The 27496-nt window shown below is 37.4% G+C and overlaps 1 protein-coding gene across 11 annotated transcripts in view; it reads left to right on the top strand.

Moving 5' to 3' along the window:
* NTNG1 (netrin G1) overlaps nt 1-27496 on the top strand; it is a 313944-nt gene that overhangs the window by 83337 nt on the left and 203111 nt on the right. Inside the window, exon 1 of one of the 11 annotated variants that reach the window (XM_032422356.1) lies at nt 18171-19779. The exons of the other annotated variants lie outside the window; for them this stretch is intronic. The gene's annotated coding sequence lies outside the window, so the exon portion shown is untranslated. Of the gene's footprint in view, nt 1-18170; nt 19780-27496 lie in introns of those variants that run through there. 11 annotated transcript variants of the gene reach the window in all.

The following is a 27496-nucleotide window of genomic DNA, read 5'->3' as shown; positions in this document are numbered from 1 at the left end:
GATTGATTTGAGAGAGAGAGGGAATGAGAGAGCGGGTGGGGGAGGGCAGAGGCAGAGGGAGAGAGAGTGTCAAGCGGACTCTGTGCTCAGCACCGAGCCCAACTCGGGGTTCGATCTCACCACACCGAGACATGACCCCAGCCAAAACCAAGAGTTGGACGCTCAACTGACTGAACCACCCAGACACCCCTTGATTTCTTTAATCTCTTTCAAAGATACTTTGTCACTGGAGTTTCAACAGAACATCATTGTGAGATGGTAGTCTCTTACAGGGAACCTCCCAAATAATCTTTCAATGTCATTAATTGGTTCTTGAATTACCTGAGGCCAGAATTCAAGACTAATGAAAACATTTACTTCAGTAGTTTATTAAGGAACACTTATTTATATGACTTCTAGATAGTAGATCATCTATGCTTCTTTTGTTCTTATTCAATTACAGGTAATCCACATTAGCTAATCTTGCTTCCACTTTAAAAGATTTAATTTTTAATTTTTTTTTTCTTGCTAGATAAAACTTGATCACAAGGATTCTTTTCTAAGGGTAAAGTTGAAGCAACACCTTCAGGACAAAAACAACATTAACCCCTTCACCAATAATTCATTTGAACCTAGGTATCAATCTCTTTCCCTTCTCTCTTTCTTGCTTTCTTGATCTTTCTTAAGATTGAGAAAGCACTGTTTCAGTGCTTGCTTTTTACATACTAGGAAATTTCAAATCTGAGATCAGACTCCATTGTTATCTTGTGAACTATAAAATCTATTTATACAATCTCTTTTGACTAACACATCAGTGAAAATTCCCATCTCAGTTATAGTAAGCTCCTTGCATGTTTACAGAAAATCTAACACTCCTGTGAAAATATGGCTATAATTTCCATGTTAAGTTATCCCAGACATTGGGAGCCAGCACAATTTCTTAGAAGCTGAGACGCAACAATAATAATAATAATAATTACTCACTGAGTGACTACTACCTGCACCCCACCGGGCTAAGTAGTTTACAATAACCTCACAGTAAACTAATGAGGCAGGTAGTATTATTATTCCAGTTTTATAGATAAGAAAACTGAGGCTTAAGGAAGTTAAATATGGCACTGGCGTGGCTTCATGTCCAGATATTAATAGCGTTTTCTAATTCTGATGGGGCTGTGAGGCATAGAACGACTGAAAACATCACTGTCGTGAGGAGTCTCATTTGGTGTCATGGGTACATAAACATAGTGGCCAGACTACATTGTAATGAATGAGGTCATGTGCCCTGGTCAGCCCACCAGGCACAGAAGCATTGCTTCCCAGGGGCCTATCCAGTCTCATGATATACAAGTAACCACTCTGAGTGGAGCAAGGACCTCCTCCTAAGCAGGACATTGGTGAAAAATGCCTTGAGGATGCAGTGAAACCAAACCTCAGACTGGCTTTACACTAGATGAAAGGAAGAAAAGCTGCACAACCAGCCTTGCAAGGGACCGGACAGATTGGAACTGCTCCTATTGAGCAAAGACTTCGGGTTGGCAGCAAGTCTAGGAAGTGGAAACGTTACAAACGAAGAAGGGCTCTTTGGATGGCAGCCCCATTTTAGATGAGCAGTCCCACCACTAACTGATTGAAGGAGAATCAGTTCTGTGCTCAATAAGAGCATGTCCTCAGTTGATCCAGGGTCGGCCTTTTTCAGCCACATCTGTAGACACTTGATGTCATTTTCTCATCAAGTATGCTTTCTTGGAAAATAAAAGATAGCGAGCAATACAAAAGCTGGAATGAAAGGATTCCTCTGCTGGCCCCGCAGGCTCTTAATCCTGCCTGTCCAGAGCGACTTATTCATACTGCAGGAACTTATGATGTGTTTAGTACATTGCAAAGTTGTTTTCATTTATTTTTAAATGAGAACTTCTGAAAAGGATTCTGCTCTGAAGGAAGAAACAATTGGAAAAAGGCTTAGAGGTGGAGATACTGGTATGTTAGTCTGCTCTGTGGGGAGCGGGGAAGCTGAGCCCTGTAATATCTTACCCTCCCTTCCATTTCTAAAAAGTTTGTTCTGCCATGACAGTGTGCAGACACTTTTCAAGATTTCCTTTTTTTTTTTTTTTGGCTTAAAAATATTCTTTTTAGAATCCCAAGTGATTCCTTCACTTAAGTCATATTGTTGTGCATTTCTCCATTTACTGTGAATTCTATTGGAAATGATGACGATCCTCTGAGAGGGGGCTGGAAAAAAAAAATTCAGTTTCTTTCTTAGAGGAAGGAAATGCATTTTTCCCTTGGAGCTGCTCTGTTCTGCAGACCCACGGGAATATGTTAATGACCCTGAAAAGTGAATCTGTTTCTAAAGAAACACTGTTCTGTGGTCTCTGGGAATTTGGTTTATTTACAAAAATGGCAAGACTAGTCCTAGAATTCATCCCTAAGACCAAATATGGAATATAAATTAAGGAAACTGAGAATGAAATATATGTGATAATACCAGTCCTAATCCCAATATGTATAGTTTCTTATTCTTCTTATTGTTTGCTGGATTATTATACCTGCTTATTGTACTAGTTTTATAAGCCCTTATAAAATAAGTTATGAAAGCTCAAATCCTTAAGAAATAGTGACATCACAAAACATTTTTACTTCTGGACATCCCTAAGTCTCACAATGCTATAAGGTGCCAGTATTACTGCAGGAAAAAAGAGAACTGTGGTGCCCTTAATTTTAGGTTCCGGTCAGTCCCTGAGGGAAAGTCCTAGAAAGTCTGCAGTCCTTGCAGGATTTGCTTCATGTGGAAGACCAGAGAGGGCTCTAGGAGAATGAGTAGGCTGAAGAGTGGGTACCGGGCAGCTGGAGGCTGGATATTTTTAGGATTCAGGAATGATGGAGTCAGTAGAGTAGAACTGAGTCCTGACTCTGTACTGTACGTATTAGCTAAACAAATGCTCTCAAATTCTGTGTCCTCACTTTTTTTTTTTCCTTTTTATTTTTGCCTTGGGTGTGTTTCTTTATATTTAAAATGGGGATATTAGTAATAATATCCTGTTATTATATTATGTAATTATGTAATAACATTATTATTAATAAAAATGGATGAATTTTTGTGATCCTCAAATCGTATATTTTACAAGAATGTGTTTTTTAAACTATATCAGAGAAACGAGTTATTATTTCTAGGTCTGCCAAAAACTGAACACATATTAGTTTATGTGCAGAGTCTAGAAATGTAGAGTAGTTGACATTTAACTCACTAGTTGGCCTTGGTAGATAACGCAGCATCATGGTACAATTATTAATCAATTTTAAGGATCAGTGAATTTAGCTTTCCTTATACCATATAAGATGCTTCCTAGCATGGATAGCTTTTAATGAGTTATCCATGATGAAAGAGGTATTGTGGTTGAGTAGGAACGTTGGAGTCACTAGAGTTTGGACTTTGGGGTCAAATAAAGATAGATGTGAAGCCAGATTTTGGTAATTATTGAATGTATAACAAAGTACTTGATCCTCAGAACCTCAATTTCCTCACCTGTAGAACAAAGGTAAATATCCCTATCCTCCAGACTTTTTAAAGAGATAATGCACATAAACTACCTGTAGAATAAAAGATATATACAATGACGATGATGGCCATGATGATGACCATAAAAGTTCATTCTACTTAGTAAGCTGAGATGCTGGCATAAACAAGCAGAGGTGCCCACCACTACATCCACTGGCAGCCTCTTTGTTCTGGATATGCCCTTCCAGGAAGTCTTGGAATGCAAAGGTCAAGTGGACAGGCTTTTGGCTTAGGCAGCTTAACTTCAGCTCCTGATTGCCATTTACTACTGGTAAATGATGGTTAATTCAGGTGAGTTATTTATGTTGAATACATTTCTGTGCATCTTTACAACAGATTGCATACTTTTTTCTAGGACTATTTATTGTATCTTGAGGCTAATTCATTTCAAATGGCTAAACATTAACTCCTTGTGATATTAGTTTACTAAGTTATCATATATTACCAAATTAATTACAATTCTGAGAGCTTCACCTCTTGCCTTACACAGAAGGACAGGTGAATAAATAGATTAACCTCTGGGTGGTACCTGGCCAGTTCAGGCCAGTGAGCTGTGCAGATTGACGTTAGGTCAAATTTCCAATATCTGTTAGTTGGTCCTCAATGACATCTGTTTCTTCTTCACCATTTTGTATACTGATAGGCCATGGAAGGCACACCATTGCTAAAGAGGATGAGATGAAATTAATATAAGGCTGTAGTAGAAGAAACACATTTGGTCCAGAGATTGACCCCTCCATTAAGAAGTCTTAATAGAACTCAGTCTAAAGACTCACCAGGCATTTCCCATATATCTGTGGGTAATTTGTACTTTGGACAGTTTTCCTATAGAAGGAAAGAATAAAGGCCTCTTGATTCAGAAACTCTGGATAACAGCCTGATATTGTGAGAACATTCAACAGATCGAATTTCAGGATTAGTCTCATCTGGTCTTTACTGCCATTAAGTCAAGGTGAATGGAATAAAAAGTCTACCATATGTAAGCTTCTTCGTTTCTTAGCTACTAAAACATTTTAAGATCAGAACCCTTTTACTATATCTTTTCAAGTGAAGCCAAGTACAGTTCCAGGAAAACATGTAAAGGATACTTAATGTAGAACAGAGTTCTTTATAGGTGAAAAAAAATTCAACAAAATGTTGGCTGTACCCTAGTCTTAGAGAAACCCCTGAATGATCTGCTGAAACTAGGTCTCTGCCTATTGTCTCCTACTTCTGTGGAAACCAGAAGCTCTGGATCTTGTGCTTTCCCTGGTTTCTCCCTTTTCTTTTAATAAATATTCTTTGTATTCCCTCACCCACTAATCAGTGTCACCATGTGCCTATATTGCTAACAGTTTAAAGAGAGCAGTTCCTTTGAAAATATAATCTCCTTTTAAATGCATCATCATTTTGAAGTGGTCTCATAAATTTTGTTGCTGATTTGGGATCTTAAACGGTATATTTATTTATATTAAAGTCTGCCTGCTGTGTTCATCTTGAAGATATTATATTTGTATAGTTAACAGAAGTGATGAGCCAAATTTAATTTTCTTTCTACTCTAGAATGCTTTGCATCTTGTAATCACCATTGATTGCCTACTTACTAGTCAGAATCAATAAAAGGAGTAGATGTAAAATTGCCCAATCTCATGTTTTATAATATAATAGTCTAGTCAAAATGGAGGGTACTAATAGCATTCAGCTGCGTAGACATTATCTGATAATGACAGTGTGTATAGCTCAGATTACAGAGGAACAAATTAAGGTTGGAAGCTCAAATATTGGACTTTATTTTATTTAGGATGAAGTTTATGCACAAACCCATCAGAATATGTGTTTTTACTGTTTTATGGATAATAATATAATTTTTATTAACTTTTTATCATTTTAATTGCATTTCCTTTCTGGGACCACTAAAACTGTTTTACCTTTGTCTCAAGATTGTCTCTGATATGACTGATGAATTTGCCTAAAATCCATCAATATGAGATTATGAAAACATTAAAGCATATAGACCTGTGCTGAGAATAACAGCTTTCAATTTCAGGTTTGTGTAAATCAGCAAAACCGTGGAGATAAAAGATAAGAAATATTACCAGGCAATTAGAGACTTAGTCAACTACTTTTTAAGCATTTGCACTTCCTTATTTATTTTGCTTTATAGGTCCCAGAAAAATACTTCATTGAGCTTAAATATTTCTAAAATGATTGTTGTTTTATATGAAGTCTATTAAACTTTGGTATCCCACTAAAAGTAGCCTTTGGATCATTTAATGGCATTCAAAATTTTAGGTCCTTAAGCAAGCATCCTTGATTATGATTTTGAAAAAGAATTGTGATGGGTATAATTTCAAAGCCCATCAAAAAGGAGTCATACTGAGAAAATCAATTTTAACAATTGATAAAATACATCCTCTATTGGAAAAGAAATGTGCTTACGGCATTTTGGAAAACATTAAGCATGGTAGTCAAGTTCTTTTAGTGTGTTCCCTGACAATCATAGTCTTACTATTTCCTACATCTAGAAGTAAGAATTCCTCCTCAGACAGCTTTCAAATACACTGGTTAAGGAGGGTACTCATTTGTAGATTGTGATTACAGATTAATTACAATTGTCTGTTGCCTAGTCCTAGGACTATTAATGCATATGAGCACTGGGTTTTTGACATTTTTCCCATTCTTTTGCTCCCTTTTATATTAAGTTATACTCACTGGAAGCCACCTAAATGAGAACCACCTTTCCATCTCACATGCTTATCTTCACTAGTGTGTATTCTGAAGAAGTACAGGATTTTTGTTTCAGAGTTAGAGGTGCATTAGATCAAAGGGCAAAGAACTACTTGTGCTAATTTTTGCCTGTGTTGTTCTGTCACTCTATACTCTGGAGAAAGGCCTTTTAGGTAATTGATGTTTACCTTTATATGGGATAAAAGTTTGTAATAGAGAAGGAATAACTTATAAATTTAATAACATAATGAAATAATAGTCCAGGGATGTTAAGAGATGCTCAAGAAAGCCTTTTTGCTTTTTTTTTAGACATATAGAGTCAATGAAAATCATATTTAATGCTTTTTGAGTTCTTACTCAGTTCTAAATGCTGTATGTGTTACATCTTTTGATCCGTGGTGCTATTCCATAAAGTAGGTTCTACTTCCACCCTGTTGTACAGACAAGAAAACTGGTATGCAGAAAGGTTAAGTAACATGCCTAAGGTGATATAACCGAAAATGACAGAGGAAATATTTGAATCTCTCCTCTATCTACACTTAATAGCACACTAACTCCCAGGGAAGCCCAAGGTCAGCTGGCCCCCATAGACAAAACACTGATAGTCAGGAATTACTATCTTCCATTGGATAAAAGCTAATGATTAAAATGAGGACACTGCTGCTGAACCCACAGCTTCCAAATTTGTCAGTACTGAAACTGCTCGTGCAGAATCAAGTCTCACACGTGGGACAAAGAGGCAGGACGCAGGAAAGTGGGGCAGGGCCTCCAGCAAAGGATCATGGATAAGCACAAAGTGAAAGCTGCCCTTGGGAAATAACAACAGCTAACTTTTATTGAGCAATTCTGTGTGCTAGACCCAACGCAATGCAATGCCTTATTTAATGTTAGCTTCTTATAATTATTCCAGTTTTATCAGTGTAGCAACTGGGGTTTGAAATGGTAGGCAATTTCCCAGGGTTGCACAGCTGCTGAAAGACAATAGCAGAACTCAAACCCAGTTTGTCTGAATTCAAAGGGCTTTGCTCTAGGACTTCTGATTTAACCCTGACATGTAAAGACTTTAAAGTCATCACTTCTGTCCTTACAAGAAAAATTTGGACAAAGTGAAAATCAATGGGTTTCCTTGGACCCATAAGAGATGAAGTTATAAGGCAGATTGTTACCCCCAAATTGAGAAAGCCTCATTCAGAGAGAAACACTTAAGATCTGCATACCTGCAGCAGAAGCCAGTGGAGCCATAAACTGGTGGGAACACTTAAATGATAATTTTGATGAATTACTGTATGCTGACTATGGCTGGCATGAGTGTGAGAAATCCTGGGGAACCTCAATCTCAAAAAGTCCCCCACAGATCCAATAGACTTTACCTCCAGAAATCCCATGGGACTCTCATAGTGAACATTCCATCATTGCTTTGGCAGGGTGTAATTGTTGTGAATATGCCCAGAGCTTTCTCCATAACGGTGGCTCTTATCTGTGGCTCAGCTAAGGAAAGGGCATTCTTCCCATTCCAGACCCTTCTAGCCTTCCAGTCTTGCCTAAGGGATGGCGGGAGGTTGTTCACCAGGGTCAAGTTTTCAAAGAATTATGTTGGGAGCACTGCAACCAAGGTAGGATGTAGGGAAAGGGGGAGAAAATAAGCTATGCCACTAGGGTAACACCACAGCCCAAGTGGGAAGGACCCACTAAAGCACTGAGATGTAATTGAGAACACTCCCCCTCCTCCATACCTTGCCACCACACCAACCAGTATAACTGTGAATTGCAAATGAAAAAACTGCAAGAGAGACTCCCAAAGTCAAGAGGGAACACAAGAATAAGGACACTCATATATATTTTACCCGCATGCACACACCTATAGAAAACATTAAACACAGACCAACTTCTAGCCAAATTAACATAAATCCTCTCACTGAAGATTGATTTATATCAGTTCTTCTTTTTGATACAGCATATCCAACTTTCAGCAACAAAATTACAAGGTATGCCAAAAAGCAAGAACAAACAGTCTGAAGAGACAATGTGGTCGTCAGAACCAGACTCAGATATGACACAGATGTTAGAATTATTAGAAGAGGAATTTAAAATAACTATGATTAATATATGGAGTGCTCTAATTGAAAGACTATACAACATACAAAAACAGATGATAGAAGAGGCAGAACAATGCCCTCCTTTTATGCCAAGGTGTCTACATCCTCATCCCCAGAAGCTATGAATATATTATCTTAAATGTCAAAAGGAATTTCGAAGATGTCATTAAGTCAAGGGCCTTGAAATAGATTATCCCAGTTTATCCAGGTAGGCCCAATATGATCGGAAGTGTCCTTAAAGGTGGAAGAGGGAGGCAAAAGAGGAAATCAGAGTGATGCCGTGTGAGAAGGACTCAATCGCCACTGCTAATTTTAAAGATGGATGAAGGAGGCAATGACCCAAGGAATGCAGGCAGCTTCTAGAAGCTGGAAAAGGCAAGGAAAGGGATTATTCCCTTGACCCTCCAGAAGATAATACAGCATTTCCTGCATCTTGATTTTAGCCCAGCGTGACCTCTCTTACACTTCTCACTTACAGAAGTGCACAGTCATAAATCTGTGTTGTTTTTAGTAACAAAGTTTGATATACTTTGTTAAAGCAACCATGGAATACTAATGCAGATGGGTAATGTAAGCAGAGGGATGGAAACTGTTTTAAAAAAGAATCAAAGGAAAGACTGGAAATAAAAAAAACACTGTACCCTAGGTGAAGAATGCTTTTGATGGGCTCATATTAGATTTGACACAGCTGAGGAATCAGCGAGCTTGAAGATAGATCAATAAAACCCTCCCAAACTGAAATGCAAAGAACTAAAAAAGAATTAACAAACCAAACCAAACAAATAAAAAACAGAACAGACCAGGAACTGTGAGACCCTTTCATAAGGTGCAAGACACCCATAATTGGAATGCCAGAAGGAGAAGGAAAAGATCAAAAGAAATATTTGAAGTCATAATGGCTGTGCATGTTCCAAAATTATTGACACACAATTGACCCAGGAATCTGAGAACACCAAGTAGAACAAATACCAAACACACACATACCTAGGCATATCTTGTTCAAACTGCAATAAATCAAAGACAGAAAATCATGAAAAAAGGCAAGGAGGATAGATACTTTCCCTCTACTTATAGGGGAACAAGGAGCAAGAATTACAGTGGTTTCCCGATCAGAAATCATGCAAGCCAGAAGAGTGTGGAGTGAAATAGTTAGGGTTGAAAGAAAAAGAAAATCCACCAACCTAGAATTCTGTCTCCTCCAAAAGTATCTTTCAAAAGTAAAGGAGAAATTGACACTTTCTCAGACAAACAAAAACTGAGAGAATTTATCACCAACTGATTTGCCCTGCAGGATATATAAAAGAAGGTCTTCAGGCAGGAGGAGAATGATACAGGTCAGAAGCTTCATTCTACATAAAAAAAAGCCAGGGCATTGAAGAATGAATCAATAAAGGTAAAATAAAGATTTTTAGTTCTTATTCTTAATATAAAAGATAACTTTAGGGTAGTAATAGTAAGAATGTTTTAAGTGTATTAAGTGATGATTGTGTAGGGAATCAGTGAAATGAAGATAGCAGTGTCACCAGGGATAAGAGGGAGGAATTGGGAAAACTGTTGTAAGGTGGGTACCACACTACGTATGAAGCTAGGTATACACAGTGTTATTTGAAGATAGACTTATTGTAAACAGAAGCACAACACTAGAAAGAAAATTTAAAGCAAGTATAACTAATATGCTAGGAGGATAGAAAATAGAAAAAGATGGAATGAAGAAGTATGAGGCAAGATTAAAGGTATGTTCTAATCATGTTAGTGATGTCTCTGCTTTACTTTGCCTAAAAACTCAAAATTAAGGCAGAGCTAAGATTCTGAGCTCAATCAAATATAAACTTTTTAAAAGAGGACTAGGCAAATATACTCATATCTTTTAACCATGATTAGTAAGGCAAAGTCCAAAAAGTAGGTGCTTAATAAATATGTACTGAATGAAGTCTGACATAGGGTTCGCAACCAGATAGGCAGACAGACTAAGACATTCAAGCTATTAAAGATTTGGGCAAAGAGTCAGAAACCAGGGCACTGAAAGCACAGAAAATAGAGTAAAGCATACAAATGACAATCCAGACAGTTGGGGCTTGAAGAACCTAGTCAGATTGTAATTGGAACAAAAGAAGTGTTCTGGAAGCCGTGTATTGTCATTTAGGTTCAAAAGATGATTTATAATGCTATGTTCCAGGCACTGTTTTGTATTAGGGATAAAAAGATGAATACGTATGGTCCATACACTTAGGAAGCTATAGTCAAGCTATAGTCAAGCAATGACGAACTATCATCTCAGTTCATTTATTCGTTCACCACATGTTTTTGGAGTACCTACTCTACATCAGGTAATGTAATAATTGCCAGAATGAAGTGTAGAAAATGTTATAAAATCATAAGTGAGAAGGCAAACAGTCATGTCTAAGATTGTGAAGGAAAGCTCCATGAGATTTAGGACTAGAAGGAGGAATAGACCATGTCAGATAAGAACCTGAGCAGGCAAGATGAATGGCAGACATGGAGCATTAGCAATTTCTGGCTTAGCAAATTATATGAATGTTTCATACTCTGTCTCAAATCAGTCCCAAGGATTATGTAGCTCGGGGCCCAAGGGCCAGATCAGACAATAAGAAACACTAGATCAGAATAGAAATGAAAGAGTAGGACAGGTCCTGACATCTCATTTTGAGTTTAAATACCATGACCTACTCATGTTGATACTACCATTTTGAAAAAATTAACACCTGAGATGGAAACAATTTAACATTCTTGATCCTGGAATTAGAAGTCTGTTCTGTGGAGGATCATTAATTCTTGGCCAGGCAATGAGCCCGATCCTTCTGAAAGCCACAGTGACGACAGATAAACAATCCCTCAGTTGTGTAGAATGAAATTCAACCAAATGAGAGTTCATCATCTGTTATCAGGTCCATCAGACCAGAGACTAAAATGGGTGTGTGACCTTCAGAGCTTGGTGTTTCATAGGACTAGAGAGAGAGAGTGAGAGAGTCCACCAATGATCTGGTGATCAGGGTGGGTTAGAGTTGAGATGGGAGGAACACTCTAGATTCAGACCTGTTTATTTATTTAGACCTACTTAAGGGACAGATGGGTAAAGAGCAAAAATTATATTTGATTTTGTGGAGGGAGAGCTCAATATGAGGGGAATCATAAGGGAAACTGAGTCCAGCCCATGTAACGCTAGGCTTTCTAGAACTGTGCTGTCCAAAAACATGGTCACTAGCTTTTTATTTTTATTTTTATTTATTTTTTTTTTTTTAAGATTTTATTTATTTATTTGACAGAGACAGAGACAGCGAGAGCAGGAACACAAGCAGGGGGAGTGGGAGAGGGAGAAACAGGCTTCCCGCTGAGCAGGGAGCCCGATGTGGGACTCGATCCCAGATCTCTGGGATCGTGACCTGAGCCGAAGGCAGACGCTTAACGACTGAGCCACCCAGGTGCCCGGTCACTAGCTTTTTAAATTTAAATTTGAGTTAATTGAAATCACATTAAATTACTGAATCACTATATTGTAGAGCTGAAACTAATATACTGTATGTTAACTATCTGGAATTAAAATTAAAAACAATAAAATTTTTAAAAAGTTACATAAAATTAAATACTCAGGTTCTCAGTTGTACTAGTCACATTTCAAGTGCTCGATAGTTTTATGTGTCTAGTGACTACCATGTTGAACAGCACAGAAAAATCGAACATTTCCTTCAACGCAGGAAGTTCTTTAGATAGTAGTGTTCTAAAGTGTGTGGGATGTAATGGTACAACAGAGAAATGCAGTTTATTGTCTTCGAGAAACAACTACAAAACAGCTTTTAAAAAATTTTTTTATTTTGGTAGTGAGGAGTAAAGCTTGGTAAAGCTCTTACAGCATGATTATCCAGCTTTGCTAACAAATATCTGTAAGGGTATTTGCCCCTTTTAAGTGGAATGAAATCTCCTGTTTTTTACAGATGAGGAAATTTAGTCAAGTTACTTCACACTAGAATGGCAGAATCAGGAGTTGAAGTCATGATGCTTAACTCCAAAGATTATTCACTTGACCTTTGGACTCCAATAGAGCCTGAAGGCCACTTCCAGGACTGAGAGGCCACCCTTGGGCATGGGGGTAGGTACCTCTGGTTGATCACAGCCAGCATCTGAGCTTAGTAGGGAAGGTATCCACTCTGCTTGGGCACCAGTTAGATAATTTTGTAATATCACTTTTACCAAAAAAATGTGGGCATTCACGTCACCTTCTTGATCTTTGCAAAATGTTACATGCATTAATGCTTTTCATTAATACCCAGGGAAACATTTGGTTCTCATGAATCTAATTTGCTTTTCATTGTTCGGTGAGTGCAAAAAGGTAAGAAAACTCTCTATATACAATATAAAAACAGTTTATTTCCCCAATAACTGAAACTGATGCATGTTTGGCCAATTAAAATATGTTTAAAAAATAAATTTACTGCCATACACTGGGAAAATTCCTCAATTTCTCACTTATTTAGAAATTATGTGAAGTGCCTTCATTGTCCCCTGCCCCCTGTGTTTTTAGTTTCTTCTCTGGGGAGATAAGAAGTTCAAAATAAATATCCTTAAAGTCACTTTGGGTTTTTTGGTGGTGGTGTTTTTTAGAGCTAATTACACTGCACTGTTCTTCCAGTAGTTTCTTACTTTGCCCTTAATTTGCTTCAAAGGTTTTTGGGAACTACTATGGAGAGTTCTTTTTTTTTAAATTTCTCTCTTTCTTCACAGCAAATAAAGCAACTCCTTACTAAATCTTTTGGGACTAGGGAATTTCAGTTAAAGTTTGATAGTTTTCAGGCTGTGAGATGGACCTTCGACTCTCATATGCTTAGATATTTTGGAAAGCCTTGGATCATTTGTGATTGACAGTTCAAAAATACAGTGATCTGTTGTGTCTAGCTCATGTCATGCTGGAGAATACTAAATCAATAATAACGCTATCAGAACCAGAAATCAAATGCAAAGTAGTTCCCTTGGCTTCCTGCATAATGACATTTGCTCTTTTGATAAATTAATGGGTTCTTGGACAGGAGACCTCCTGGAACAGCTGAGCCTGGGTATAAACGGAAAAGGTGAAGCAGTGATGTTTATTATGTGGGAAAAAATTGCCTTCAGTGAATGTTCTACACACAAAGAATGTCCAAATATAATTGAATCTCACATTGTGATAGGATATCAGTAAAGATGCAGGAACAAGCAAACTGTAAACCACGGTCTTTGAGCCGTACTAAAAGTCGTCTGCAGAGCCTCACACTATACCCTGCATTCTATAACTAGAACAGCTCCACCAGGGCAAAGCACTGCAGTGACCAAAGCAACAGAATATGAACAGTGTAGCACATTTCTCCTGGAAAGACCCACCCTATTTCCTCAAGGAAATTCAGTGATGGACTCAAGGGCATCACTACTATACCACGTCTCAAATAGATTTGACTGATTGCTTGACTCAATTTGGGGGATCATTTGATGCCATGAACATGTTTTAGGACAAAAAGGGGAAGGGTTCATATGATCGTCTTCAGAAGTCTGAACTGGCTTAAAGAACTTTTGACCACCTGCACCACAGTGGCTGTAGATTTGTATAAGCATAAATGGTGTCAAGAAAAATACTATGAAAAATATTCAAATAACACCCAACTCAAAGGTTTTAGAAATTTGTGGCAAGAGAAAGTCTTACTACCACAGGGTTGTATTAAATATATGACAAATGCAGATCAGCTTCTGGGTTTTACAGAATGCCAAAGAACATTGTGTAAGATATGTTAACTAAAACAACAAACTGGTCTGTGCTTCCTGTGTATGTGGTCTACAAAATGAACCTATCTCGGGCTTTGGATTCACTCTGATCCTAACCTTGCTCTGTATTGGTAAGATGGTTGCTGTATTTTTTGTGTTGAAAATGAATAAAAGTAGGCCTTGCTTACTACAGCAAACAAAAGATCTTTTCCTTTCGCCACTTGACCACCTCATCGACTTAATGTTGTGGCTGAATCTTACTGAGCTACTTAAGTGAACATTTATTTGTGCTTCAAAAATACCTTTGTTTTGTTGGATTTCCAAATTAAAGGGGAAAAATTTTTATAGTGAAGGATTAAATGCAACCAGGGAACAAAATAATGAAAAGCCTTATTTGAGAAGAAATAACTCTTTGGAATAAGAGGTTACCATATGTCAATATGTCATATACAGGGAAAGTGAGCTTTTGATTACTTAGAACTGAGGTTGCCAGAGGGTTTCTGATTTAAATTTCTAAGGCTTGATCAGAGCATCAAGGGGTTTGTTGAAAATCCTCATAACTTGTGAACTTGACTTTTATTCCTTTGAAAAATTATACAAAATATTTTTTGCTCACATTTATATTCCATGTGGTATGTTTCTCCTTGTAGCTTTGCAGCTATTCTTGTGCAGGCTTTATACTTGTTGTAACATCAGAATTGAATTTGAGCATTTCTAGAAAAAGCAGTACGTTTTGGAAATGGAAAAGTGACCCCAAAACTTGGCTCTAAAAATGCTTCAGCTCAAAAAAGACTGAGAATAACCTAAATGAACATGAATTGGGACTACTTAAATAAATGATGGTGCATTCTTAAAATGGAATTCTATTTACCAGTTTAAAAGAGCAGAACAATCTCTGAGACATAATGAATGAATGAAAAAAAAAAAACTGTCCCCCACTGTTAAGTACCTTGATTTTTTTCACTAAATATCTTCATGTACATATGCGTAGAATCTATTTGGAATAATTACATAATAAATTGGTAGCACTGCTTTTGAGCAAGAAAAAGATGCTTGGGCTCAAGTGATCGAGAGATTTCTTTCTCACTGTATGACCTTTTGTATTGAATTATTTTAATATAAAGATGGATAGAGAGATAAAAGAAAGAATTATTCAATTCCTTACACCTCTTTCACTCTTTTTTTTTTAAGATTTATTTATTTATTTGAGAGAGAGAGAGAGACAGCACAAGCGGGAGGGACCGAGGGAGAGAGAATCTCAAGCAGATGCAGGGCTCGATCTCACGACCATGAGATCATGACCTGAGTGAAAACCAAGGGTCAGACCCTCAACCGACTGCACCACCCAAGTGCCCCATCCCTCACTCTTTAAGTATACTATTTATATTCCAAATTTCATCAAAACTTGGCATTTTGTCCAGTAAAGTTGAAGTGTGGATATATAACAAGTTAGGAAGGCTTTGTTTTATTTTGAAATGGAAAATAAATTGCTAACTTCCACTTTGAAAATATTTTGGAGGTAGCTTAACCATTCAGCATTTTTTAATACATGGCAATAATTACTAGAGGATAAAAAATAGGTTGATACAATAAATAAATTAGAAAGATATACCTATTATTGCAGCTAGGGTGTAGTTTAATAACTTCATATATGAGGTTGTCTTTTTTTTAAAATATATGCTTTATGTAGATATAAATCTGTAAATAAGAGTGTTAGTGTTATCGACATTTAGTTAACCTTTGGAGACAAAAGTACAAGTTAAATAAATAAAACTTCAAAATTTTGAACTATTTTTTCCTTTGTGTTGCTTGTCATTTCAGAAATTCACAATTCTGAAAAATTAAAGCGTTGACCCTTTGGTTTTCCCTCCAAACCGCATCGTTTTAACTTGTTCTGAAATGTGCCACGTGAGGTATCTTGTATTATGTCCCCACATCTGCTGTTTCGTATAAACCAATACTGCCATCTTAGAAATAATAGGCCCCCTTTTATTCTCTAATACAGACAATGCCATTATGTGTGATTGTGTTAGAGCTTTAAATTTTTCCACTGTGTTTCCCTTTTCGGCTTCCCTTATGGAATAAGTGATCCTTTATTTCAGTAATTTTGTACATTGTTATATTTGGGGCTCTGTTCTCTATTACCTCTCTTCCCTTTCTTTCTTCTTCCCTCTCCTGCTTGCTGGCTCATTCTCTTTCTCTGTGTCTCTATCAGTCAATCTCTTTCTCTCTCTCTCTCTTACACACATGCCATGCATAGATCTTCTGAATAAGGTGAAGGGTGTGGAGCAGCTAGCAGGACCTTTAGTGTGGCACATGCCAGGCAATGCATCTCATGCTAGAGAATTTAGCTGTCACTTTGGAGCCTGCTGGAACTAGTATGCAATTCACATACCCCAAGTACTGAAAGGGAAACTGCATCTGGTGTCAGCGCAGTTTACTGATAAGATTTTATCTTTTCTCCTGCTGATACTGATAGAACCATAGCCAGGTGGGCAGTAAATAAAGAAGATTTATTATGGGCTGGATTTGTTAGCTAACAGTACTTTCTCAGAACTATATCAAGAAAGACCCAGAAGTGTTCATCTTTCACATCCATGGAGCCCAATAATGATTTGTGTGGTGGGGGAAGGGCAGCTGCAGGAATTTATCCATCCAATTTGTTTTAAACAGTGAACATTTCTTACACAATCAGCCTAATCTGAATAGATGACTAAAAATCCACAGGTTGATAAATTATCATCATGGCACCTGCATCTTATGCCTCAAGAACCTTAAGCAAACCCAGGGCTGTACTTGCGGATTAATTGAGCATGCATAATTTACCACTGCAGTTTACATAAGTGTAAGTATTTTTCTCATTCTGGTAAATAGGCATTTCCAGCTTCAGGAGAAAAATCAGAATATTGCTGCACAATGCAATGAGCCATCAGCCTATTCGACTATTATAAGAGAAAAAAAAAATCTCTGCTCATACCACCACTGCTTAGTTTTTAAATTGAAATGATTTTTCAAGTTTAATTTGCTTTTCGCCATTTATATATATTTCTTTTTGTTCACGTTTATTGGGTTGATTTTTACCTAGGCTTGTAATCAATACTATTTTCTTGTTCTGGTTTGATGCTGCTGTGCATCAAATAATTTGAATGATTCAGAGAATGCTAATCTAGGAAAACACGTTCATGCATTTAGGTAGACAAGGGCCAGGAACAAATGAGTAGGGAATGATGATGACAGAAACACATCAGGGTTTGAATGGCTTGTCATGGGTTATTATTTCTCATGGGCTTTTGGGTAAATTAGTCATTAATACTAAATTACTATTTTCTCATCTACAGAATGGGAATAATAATACCTATCCCACAAGTGATTGTGTTAAATTTTATGATGAATGTAAAGAGCCTAATTTAGAGCTGGGCATATGCTAGGTATTCAATGAATGATATGTATTTTTTATATTATCTTATTAAAACAAGTTATTTTATAGACCTAACAGTAAATTCTAAATTTCTAAATTCATATTTTAAAACATTTGTTTCTATATAGGAATTTCTTTAACTCTTAGAAGTAGGCCCTAAAGTATTTAGAAATACTGGTTGCATAATGGTTATTTGTCTAATTATGGCTTTATGGCAAAGTTATGTAAATTTGTGTGTAGGTAGATAACCCAGGGACATGTTAGGTGTGTTCAACTTGTTTATGTCTTAATGTCTACATTAGAGTTTTTGTTTTATTTTGTTTGGTTTTGTTTAAGCCAAAAAAGGCCTATTTGGGAAATGAAAGCTTAAATAAATGCAATTGTTCATAAAGGAATACTATTATAAATTTATTAATCCCTGTTTTACAATAGGGAAAAGTATCTAAACCTCAATTCATAAAGTAGGCATAATCTTGAGAGGCTGAGTTTAAACTTGATTTTTCTCATCTACTCCTATTTCCTATAATGGTATATATTATAATTTTTAAAGTATTATTTTTTATTTATGCTAAAATTTTACTGCAGTAACAGCTAATGCTAAAATCTTAAATTTTGTGATCTCAGGGCCCCCGCATACTAAGTTATACAAAGCACATTTAACTATAATAAAGAAACTGGCTACTTAAAGGAGCTTTAGAGCAGATCTTATAAATCCACAATCCCTTTTAGAAGAGGTAAATGTATCTGTATAGTAAGTTTAATTTTTCATAATACACAACACGACACATAAATTGTAAAATCCATCGTATGCTTCTTTCTTGGTGGGAATTACAGCTTTCAGCCAGGCATTGGGTTATTCCTAGAAAGGCATGTCACATTTTCTGCCACTTCTCCATGGCTTTATTGATGTGGCTGTCACCCTAGAAACCCAGTGAATTCAGAGTCTGCCTTTCTGCTTGATTTTTCACTGAGGTACATTTCAGGAGACCACTGTGAGACTCTGGTGGAAGAAGCTGAAAAGGGTAATTCTCCGTAAGAATAGTCTTAAACCTCTGAGGCTCTCCATCTGCACAGGCTGACTGGTTGTTTCCTGAATACAAAATGGGAAGTGTCGAGCCATTAGTCACACTACAATAGCACCCTCGGTCCTACCACAAGTAATCATTACTTAATTAGCTGGTCTTTTCTTTGTCTTTCTCTCTTTCTCTCTCCGTCATGTTTAAAATGAGGTCGCAGAGCCATGAATGAGAGAGAAGAGAGCTAAAAAGATCATTAATTGCGAGGACAGGGCTTGGAGTCAGGACAGGAAAGGCATCTCTGCCACTAAGGAGCTGTACAACTTTGGGCAAGTGACTTCAAGTACCTCAGGCTCAGTTTTTTCTGTAACATGGGTATAATAGTAACATCCACCTAATCTGACTGTTGGGAGGATTACATGAGATGATACATACAGTTATAAGCATAGTGCCTTTCAGTGTGTGTTGATGACTTCTAGATAGATCTATACTTGGAAGCATGGACCTGCTCTTCTAACTTCTACCTGGACGCTACAGAATTAGATCCCAGTGTTAGAACTTCATCTTTTCCCTTCTCTTCCCTTCAGATCAGGTGGTCAGCTTTTCTTTCTTGGCTTCCTGAATGCCAAAGTTGCAATGCCAACCATCTGCTACTTAGGAGAATTGTAATGACTCCTACCAAATGACATCTCTTGCGAGAGAAACAATATTAGTGTCAAGTGAAGGGAAGGTCTCAGCTGCGGGCTCCATCAACCAGCCAGCCCTTGAGAAGCACTGCGGTTCTCTGCTCAGTTAATATGAATCTGGCACCCACCTTTTCAAGTGCAGCCAAACAAGGAAGTCAGTGGCTAGAGCTCCACAGGTGAGGCGGAGACACAACTTCACCTACCAAATGTTTATTTAGGTCAGTAGTATAGGTTCCCGCAGAACTTGGGGTTGTCACTCCACACGGTCGCTGGTCACCTTGGTGAACTTTAGTCCATTTTCTGCCTTCCTACCGCCAAGGTGCCTTTCTATTTAAAGGGGAAAACCCCACTTTGTATAGTATTATTGAAATACAGTACTCTGAGTACAGAGGTCTAAGAAAGGAAAATGAAACTTTTCAAGGTTCCTTGGCAGCCGGGGCTCAGTCATGTGCTGTGACTTGGCCAATCAGATGCTTCCGTTTGAGACCGTGCCTCCAGAGAAAGGGCGGTGGGGATTCATTCATGATCGTGTCAGCGATGGTGCGTGGCGGCGTCAGGTACTCACCGAGACGTTCAGGTATAGCACACGGTGACTTCTTCAGTTGCCAAGAGCACAGTAACGAGGGGTGAGGCTAGCTTTTGGTTTGGGAACGTCTGGGGTTTTTAGCTGCCGTTACGAATTTGGCGCTACAGCAGACAGGAGAGGTAGCAAGGAGTTAATCTTACCAGCGAACTAAGATTATATATGCATATTCACTATCCACTTGTCCTCAAGTCTTCTGTGGTTTAAGACAAGCATTTTTTCATTGCTTATGGCTATCAAATTGAGTTCACTGAATCTATAATGACGATCACAATATAAGCGATTTTATTAACCTGTCAATTATTATTCAGTTTTCTTATTCTGGTCACATCCCAAGGCCAGGAGGGTGTTGAAAGTGGAAGACAGTATTTCTTCATTGCCAAAGTGCTGAATTTCATGTTTTCTTTTCATGAATGAGCATTGGGGGTGGTTGCGCATATTTCTAGCCTCTTACAGGATTCTAAGAATGTTCCCGGTTTACTTCATCCGAAATTTAGATACTATATTGATTGAGATTAGGAAGTTAGTTTGGGGAGCTATGCATGTATTTGTACTTTATCTCATAAGACATTACTGCTTTAATTATTCTATAAGATTTATAAAAGACTATATTCTATAAGACTCAGGACTATAAGACTAAATTCTGTAAGATTTATAAGATTCTGTAAGACTACCCTAAAACAGAGTTCTGTGGTCAAATTTGGATTTCTTTCACTACATAAAATATCTCCCTCTTGAAAATCTACACTACATATTAGCTCATATATATTATTAGTTCATATATATAATAAATATATATAAATATATTTTGTGTCATGTGACCTAGAGTTTTCCAAATTTGTCAAACTACCAAGACCTTTCCTGTAAAATAATAATCAGGAACTTCTCCTGGAATTAATAGTTACACTATGTAAGTATATCGTATTAAGAGATACACTTTGAGAAATGTTGCCATAATTTATGTTTCTATATTGTGTTTCTTTGCATTACCTACTTTTAACAACAGATACCTTGGGCGCCTCCGTGGATCACTTCTGCCTATTTAATGGGGATTCCTTGCCTGTGAAATGGGGATAATAGCATCTGTGTCAGAGGATGTTATAAGGATTAAATGGTTCATATTAAGCAAATGCTTAGAAGTGTACCTGACTTGTAGTAACCATTCTATGAAGGTTGGCTATTATTACTGGGTTTTTTTGTTTTTTGGGTTTTTTTCCAGGCCAAATTAAATTCTTCCCTGACATCCTTTTTTGTGTGGAATCTATTACTGAAGCTCTATAACACACTGTTTTTTTAAAAAACCCAGCAACTGATTTGCTACTTGCTAATTGTATGCCTGGTCCCAGATTTTTCTATTTGGTGATTCGTTTCTGTTCTAATTCAAGAGATGTTATATTGAAAGTCACAGAAACCAATGCATGTAAACATGGTGCTCACTGAATAGATCCAACAGGCAATCACACCAACATCTAAAAACAGGAAATTCCAGACAGCTAGACCATATGGGGTTAGACTGAAATGAGACTTCTCTTCCAGTTCTGGAGCATTTCATGCAGTTTTGGTCTGCTCCTGGGCCCTTACCTTCATTTTCTTAGCAGACCAATTTTCTCTGTTTGTTTGATTTTGCTGTTTCCTGAGATTCTTGCACATGGGTGGGCTCAGTTTGCTAAGGCACTGATTTATACCTAGACACCACTTGGCTTAGCATCAGGGATCCCTACAATAAGCAAACTCAATCTCTCAGTGTCTGAATTCCAAATTCTTAGGAAAGAGTATCTTAATGGCTCTGATCAGACTATGGTCTGGTTCTGTGTCTCAAGTGTCCACTCTTGTTTCAGTTAGCTGTAGTCAAAGTGGTAGCTTTACCTGGTAAAAACATGACCACTTAGAACAGCCCTCCTATAAGGGTAATGGTGGAGGGCGGGATATCCCCAATACCAGAGATGGGCATAGGTGCTATGGACACCACAAAATGGCCATATATCCTGTCACCACCTTTGCTGTAGCTTTAAAGATACGTCTTAGCGTTTTCCTCTAAAATGCCTCCTTTCTTCCCTCCCCTTTTCACCAGGAAGAACTAAAGGATGCCAGGGAAAATGTTTTATAACCAAGCATTTGAAACCCACAATCCCAATTTAATGGAAATTTCTCAAAAAAGGCCTAAAAATCTGAAGGTGGCTTCACTCAGCTTCCATGGGCTAAAAACACAGTCTTGAGAAAGCCCCTGTTACTCAGTAGGGTCTGACCTAGAATGAAACTGAGTACCACTATGTATTACACTCCCGGGCCACCTGTCATTTATAAATACCATCTGGTGGCTTCTTTTAACTCTTGCAGCAGCCACCCTGCAATAAAGGTTTGGTCTTCATGACATAAAGTGAAGTTCAATGATAAGAGGTAGCCGAGAACATTTAAAATGATAAAATTCAGGATCCAAAAAAAGAAATAACTAATAAGGGATTCATGTTTAGCCTTTTATTCTAAATGATCAGAATTAGTTTGCATGCACCCCATTTTTCCTAGAAAAATCAACCAACTCTTCTTCCCAATTTGTGTGTCACAGATTCTTAGAGAAAGGGACTCTTTAGGCTCTCTGTATTTTTCATTCCACTTCAGTTTCATTCATCGGGAGATTTATAATTAAATTTACCTGTCCTTACCCAGGAGACAATTATTGGTGTAGATCATATTATAATTTTCTCAGCTCTTTAATGGCTTAGCTTGATGTTTGGTGGTGTCGCTCCTGTTTCCCATTTTATTTTAAAGCATTTGTCCCTTTTGTTTTAGTCTGACAGTGATATGTGTTGTTCCTCTCCGCAAACAAAGGAACGAACATCCCACACTGCATAAACATTTGTGTCACACTTTCCTTCGGAAATTAGTATTCTTTTAAACTGGTTAACACATTTGTACTGTCTCTGACAACTTTAACTATGACAACTATGAAACAAAATAGTGTACAGTGAACAAACACATCATTTGGAGCTGATTAGATTAATTACTATTCAGGACAGTGCTTAGATTAATTATTTTGTTTGTGTAGTGTGTTCGTTAAGTGGTTGCCTGATTGCTGCTCAGAAGATTGATTACTTGTTGCATTTACCTTGTGGTTTCTGTGGGGAAAACATCTTTTAGGATTCATCACTTCTAAAAGCCCAGGGGGCTTGGTTGACATGAGAATGCTCCAGTAAAGCTGTAAAATGGAGAACAGGCTGTGGAAAACTGTGTTCTTTAAATAAACACCTACAGTGGTGGCTAGAGTAGCCATCAGATTTGTTTAACATCAGGAGAAACAATCAATGATAAAATTGAGTTAATACAGACTATACAATCTGAAAACCCAGCACAGTACTTGGACTATAAAATTGAGGTGAATAAGTACTTCCCCGGATTTTCTTGGTCTCCGGTAAGCTAAACAAACACACTCTGTGACTTTGTTTTCATTTTACCTCTTGTCTCTCATATATACCTCACTTCCCAGGGGCAACCACATGGCAACTGCTTGCTGTTATGCTGTTTGAGTCTGCCCTCACAATGGGGCTCAAGAGCCCTGGGTTCCTCTGAAGAACCCACACTGCAGCCCTTTGAGGTGCTTGCCTCGCTGTAGGAAACTACATGGGGTTATGTGATGCGTAAGAACACGCATTATCTGCTGTGTTCAAGGGGCGGCTGCAAGCACTAGGGAAGGATTTACGATAATAGGATTTTGTTGCAATGGGGGAGTGTAACAAATTTAAATAGAAAAGTACTTTTGAAAGAAACAAATGAGTTAAGGATTAAAAATAGAGCAGCCTTTTGTTTAGTGAAAGGCTGAGCTAATCTGTCTATTTGGGGACCAAAAAATACATTGCTGAAACATAATTGTATATTATACCTATCTGTGACTTTGAATGCTGATGGCCGTATTAGACAAACAATTTTAGGACACAAAGAGGCTTCTTATATTTCTGCTGAATATCCCGTACCTTTCCCCAGAGCAGAAAGACTCAAGAATATTACTCTCTCTCCTACTCTTTTGACTTTATTATTTAGACCTGTTAATTATAGTCATAAATGACTGCAATAATAACACAAAAAATTTAGAAATAAGTCTCTGAAAGTGCTTACGACTTCTGATATTATGGATTAAAACTAAGCAACCATTTTAATATACCTCCCAGTAAATTAGAAGAAAATAGTAAAATAATGAAAATGAAATAAAACTTGCCTCATGTTTTAATCAGTTTTTCCATTATGGCTTGAGATTTCAGAAGGTAAACCATTTGCAAACACAGTGTTTTTTAGCATTTAAAATCTTTTTGAATTTAAGATGATTAAACATCACAATCGTTATGTCGTTATGGCAAAGATAGTTTTCCTTCATAAGGTAAAGGAACTGCCGAAGGAGAAATAGCCTAGAGTCTAGGTATGGGGACATTGAAAAATGAGAAGATGATGAGAGATGGGCAGTTGTTTTGGGGGTGGTTGGCTTTCTACAGTGGTGCAAAGACTAGAAATAAGAGGAAATGCATTAGCCCAGCTGAAAATATATTTAAGGCCTTTTTGATTAAATTCTTCTTTTCCTCTGTGACTTGAAAACTGGAACTAGACGGGAATTAATTTTTAAAAACATTTTCCTTTCTCATTGACTGCCCTGTTGTTTCTTTGTGGGTACCTTCTTAAATCCAGTAGGAAATTCTAGTAATTCAAGTTTTCAGCCCCCAAATCCCTCAGTTCTGACAGACTGCCATCTTGGGAAGTGGGGCCAACACTATTACAGGAATAAAGTTGCTTTAAAACAAGTTATCCGTGGTTTGAAAACTCTAAGTTCAGCACGTTTAGAAATAGTCTGGAATCCTGAGAAATGAACCCTGTTTTTCCAAGCATCCCCAATACCTTCCCCTATTGTCTTTTTCATACATCATTATAGTTTTAACAACTCAGACCTTTCTAATAAATAAGTTGCTTATATTATTGAACTCTTAAACTCTTTGAGAAAATTGAAAATATGTACTTGGAACCTCATTGGAGTGTTTTACCTGTTGTCTTAATTGTAAAAGCAGCATATTAAATGTATCTGTAAGAGTGTGACTGTAAGTTAATGAAACTAGTTTCCATGTGTTGTTTATTGAAATAATTTTATTACTTTATTGGTCTCACCTCAAACATTTAAAGGTCCTGGTAATTGTTTGATGGCTAAATGTGGTTGTCCTTTTAAAACAAAAAATGACATTATTTGTCCATTGTTACTCTCGACCCACAATTTGGTTTAATTGCCTTTTCCCTTTATGGACAATGACCTCTCATCCATTTCGTCATGTAACCAGAGATGGCTCTTGGGAGACACTGAATGGGATGAGGAGTACTGGGTTATTCTCTGGGGCAGCATGTATTCATTCATTCCATCAGTCACTCAGTCAATGAATAAATGTACTAAATACTTACTAGATTCCAGAACCCATGCTTTTATTTTCTGTATGAATGAAAGTCATAATCCCTGCCTTCAAAGAACTCAGGGTTTTGTGAGAGCATGTGCAAAGGAACAAGCAATTAAGACAAAGAGTCTCTGAAATGAGCCTAACTGAGGCCAGAGTGGTTACTGAAAAAGCATCCTTGGGGAGGACCTAATAAAAGCTCTTGGAGAGGAAAGGCTGAGGGAAGGGTGGTCCAGGCAGAGGGGGCCGCCCTTGCTGGAACAGCAGAGAGAACCCTGCTTAAGATGCTCCTTAAACCTGGAGGAGCCGGAGGACGGACAGGAGACAGGAGAGAGGGTAGGGCAAGACTGGGAAGGTCTTATAAGCCATGCATTTGTTTTTTATTCTGCAGAAACTGGAGAGCAATAGAAGGATTTAATCAAGAGAATGACTTCTGTCCAATTAGTATCATATTCTAACTGAATTAATCAGCCAAACTTTATGCCTTTTCTTTACCTGTCAAAATGTCCAAACCGGTTTTGTTTTTTATTTTTTATTGTCCAAACTGAGCTGGCTTCCATTTCTGACAGATTTGACTTCGAAATGTTTTTACTTAGCTGAAAGATAGAAAGATTTTTCTTTCTGGCTTGAATTTCTAACTTCTGTCTTCCTTCCTTGGCTACCTGCTTGAGATCTTTCACCATGCGAACTTAGAAAGGTAAATCTGCTTCAAAATATAATTATATAAGATTTTTTAAAAGATGATATGCTATTCACATGATATTAAGTACCTGCTTTTATAATTATTTGTATTGAATAAACCAGTTTAGAAACTAGTGTAGGTCATAATTCATTAAATTGAAAATAGAAGATATTTTAGTTGCTAACTGAGAATATCACTGAAATCCACTCTTGTTAAAATTTTCCTAAGACTAGAGAACAACTAGATCTACAGAAATATTTAAGAGAATTCTGCCTTTCGATGTGTGTCCATTTCAGATATTTATTTTGTAGTTTAACTGTAGATGGGGCAATACGAATCTGCTTTTAAGGAATGCATCCCCTCTCACCTTTGTCCCTATCAACTCTTTAGAAATAGAGAATTTTGCCCCCTTTTTACTTAAAACAATGAAAGGACCAAAACCCATCAAGACAGTTATTTTGGACATCTTAATGAACAAACTGAGTTGCTACACAGCTGTAGTAGTCAATTTAGAAATGATTGTGAATATATCCAAAAATCCTGGCTTGACTGTAGAGCCAACCAATTTGAGCCCTGCACGTTTGACATGCTCTAAGGATAGTGGAGGATTTCAGATCGGGGAGGATTAGAGCCCTCTTTGCATGGGCCCCTGCTGATAGAACCCTTCCCACATGTTAGTTGTGGAGACATATAGCAAGGAGGGAAACAAAGCTCGAGGACAAATGTCCTGTGGAGCAGAGCAGTGAACAAAGATGTAGATGCAGCTTGCTGGAATTTCCCTGAACCAAATATCTTATTCTCTTAATGATATTAGCAGAGGAAAGTATCTTACCCTTCCACTTTAATAATCCAGCATCCTTCCCGTGCTTCTTCTGTTTCAGTAGCCTCAGGCCCATGGTAACCCAAAGTGCCTTTTTACCCAAGATATTTTATTATTTAGGACGTTGTCAGTGATAATAGGACCTCCATTCCCATTTTCCAATTTTGGACAAGTGGGATTAAAGCATTACGTGAAGGACATTGTCAGACTAATCCCTGGCTCTACGATGGCATTGTCCGTGTTGCCCTATATAGATAGGATCATCCACATTTGGGTTTATAGGATGACTCTCATTAAGCTGAATGCTCTTACTGGGATTGTCTGCTCTTTTATTTAATGCTTTGCTCAAGGCTTCTCATAGGAAGTGTTTTAATGGCTCTATGAAGTGTTTTTGTTTTTGTTTTTCACTTTAATAGTAAGCTGAGGGAAAAAAAAATCCACATGATGTTGCTGGAAAAATTGTCATTACTGGAAAACAATATAATAATAATAATTCACCTCTCTGAATTAAAACATGTTACTTCATCTACTCCCTAGACAAAATAATTTTAAAAAATTGAATGAAAATAAAAAACCAAAACAGTTCCATTATAGACTTTCTATTTTATTTAAAAAAGAAAAATCTAAGTGTCAGCTTAGATTGTTTTTTTTAGGGGCATGAATAAACAGATACAGTTTATAACAGTGAAAACTCACATGGCACTTTAATGTGCCAAGCACACTTCCAAGCATTTCCTTCTTCACAGAACCCTTATTTAAAGTGGCTGTGAGTCTATCCTTATTTTCCAGATGTGG

Source organism: Phoca vitulina, unplaced genomic scaffold, assembly GCF_004348235.1.
Source record: "Phoca vitulina isolate PV1807 unplaced genomic scaffold, GSC_HSeal_1.0 scaffold2, whole genome shotgun sequence".
Classification (NCBI taxonomy): Eukaryota; Metazoa; Chordata; class Mammalia; order Carnivora; family Phocidae; genus Phoca; species Phoca vitulina.
The sequence above is the reverse complement of the archived record's forward strand: the minus strand, read 5'-3'. Positions and strand labels throughout refer to the sequence as shown.